Below are 2,357 nucleotides of genomic sequence, written 5' to 3'. Positions count from 1 at the left end.
ACAGTAGGAACATAAAGGCAATCTCTCAAAATTAAACTCCTATTACTATTAAAATTTTAAAAAACATTTCCTACTGCAACTGCTGCCACTCTCGTAGCATTCCCATATGTAGATAAATCTCCCCATCACTGAGTCTTCTGGTTTCCTGGAACCCCTGCAATGAATTGCAAACATGATTAATGGCTCCCGTATCTACACACCAGGTACTGGTAGATAACACCGCTAAACATGATTCAACAACTAGTGAAAAAGATTTACCTTGTTTGTTCACTTTATTGAGAAAAATCGGACATTCCTTCTTCTAGTGTCCTTTTTGCTTGCAGTGAAAACACTTGCCCGTAGGCTTTTTCACTCCACCTTGAGGCGCATGAACTGCCTCCACAACCTTTTTCTGAGACTTATTCTGCTTCTTCTTGCCTTTCGGCTTAGAGGTAGAAGCCTTCTCTGCCACTAGCAATGATGGTGGTTTCTTCCCAACCAAAAAACCCTCAGCTGCTTGGAGTTTCTTAAGAAGTTCCGCCAAAGATAAATGCATTTTGTTTATAGAATAAGTCAGGCGAAACTGCTTAAAACTCTCAGACTGCAGTGAGTTAAGAACGAAATCGATCTGGGTTCCCCCATCAATTTCAGCTCCAAGGATCTCTAGTTCATTAAGAAGAGCTATCATCTTTAGAACATGATCCCTAATCGGGGTCCCTTCAACATGGGTGATGCTCACCAATTCTTTCATAGCAAATAGCCTTGCTGCCCGTTTTTGATCCCCAAACATTTCTTTGAGGTTCAACATCATATCAGAAGCAGTTTCCATAGCTTGATGCTGATGTTGCAATATATTCGACATAGAAGCCAAAATATAACACCGCGCCATCTCATCAGCCTTAACCCAATCTTTATAAGGTTTTGCTTCTTATTCTGTGGCATTTTCTTCAGGTATAGGAGGGCACGCCGTAGATAGCACATATTTGTGGCCCTCAGCAGTTAACACAATATTCAAGTTTCTTTTCCAGTCAACATAGTTTGGTCCAGTAAGTTTATTTTCTTTGAGAATAATGGTAAGTGGATTGAAAGAGCCCATTTTTGAATATGAGAATCAAATAACATAATAATCAATTATGAAGGGCAATAAAAATTTTGAATTTCATTTTAATATTGGTTCCCTCTACCACATGTTAAAAGAAAAACATTGGCAACCCTACACACTGTTAAGAGCATGCCTCGATGGGAAGTCTCTACTCTTTATCATTCGTGTAGATAGGCACAACCTTTTAATTTTACTATCGATCTAGACACTATACCGTGCCAAGCAAAATTAAATAGCCAATATAACTTCGGTCCTATAAATAATAATAGTGACTCAGATGATGAGGATACTATTATTTACAGCTAAGTGTATACCATTACCTAGCCCCATGACCAATTGTTCCGTTATGAATTACCTCAGATGGTGTAGTAATTCACACAACAATCATCATAGACCTATCTTTTAAGGAAGTCTGTACCGATAAGGCCATAATTAATTTTGCCCGATGGGGGGGAAGGTTCTAAAACCATCACACAAAATTAATTACATCATCTACATACTAGTAATGGAGACCGTGAGATTTATAAAAATAAACTCCCTCTCTCACTTAGTTATTTAAAAAAAAATTTGTGAGGGTTATCAAAATTTTTAAGTTTGCAAAAAACGTGATCTAGGTCAAAAGCCATATATTACCATGTTGTCCCAATATGGTAAACTATCACATATGCAAACAATCATAGAAACATGCATAAACATAAATTAGGAAACATAATAAAATATGTATCCCAACTATTATGGTCAAAGATGCAATCCTTGAGCAACAAGGAATCCTTCCAAACTTGAAATCCTTAAGCAATAAGGAGTCCTTCCAAACTTGAAATCCTTCGGCTATACTTGTGTAGAAGACTTAGATAGTTTGAATCAATCAAGAAAACCAAAATCCAACCGTGCTTAGGCAAGAAATTTCGGATTTAACATATTCCCGCGTAAACTGTACAGCCTTCAGTATTTTGGTCATATCTTCTTCATCTGACCTCCAATTGAAGTGATTCAAATTGGGTTGCATTCAAAATTCAATTATCTACAACTTTTGTGAAGAACAGATTTTCTGATTCCAATGTTTACTGGGTCGAAATAGCCCTGCTATCAGACTCTACGAATCTGGAAAAAAAGTTGTTGCGCGCAAAATAACTTGAATCTTTTGTATCTACCATCTTCGATCTCCGAATAAACGTCGAATGCTATTACAATCGAAGAAACATACAAATATCGATCTTATGCCTCCATTGGAGTTCACATGCTACGTTAATTATTACAACTACGAAAAATAATCGTG

General features: G+C 37.0%; 1 pseudogene; it reads right to left on the bottom strand.

Moving 5' to 3' along the window:
* Positions 1-400: 400 nt before the first annotated feature.
* On the bottom strand, positions 401-1,075 carry LOC131301837 (uncharacterized; annotated as a pseudogene).
* Positions 1,076-2,357: the final 1,282 nt, after the last annotated feature.

This window comes from Rhododendron vialii, chromosome 9a, assembly GCF_030253575.1.
Source record: "Rhododendron vialii isolate Sample 1 chromosome 9a, ASM3025357v1".
Classification (NCBI taxonomy): domain Eukaryota; kingdom Viridiplantae; phylum Streptophyta; class Magnoliopsida; order Ericales; family Ericaceae; genus Rhododendron; species Rhododendron vialii.
Note: the sequence above shows the minus strand (reverse complement) of the source record. Positions and strands in the feature narration are given on the sequence as shown.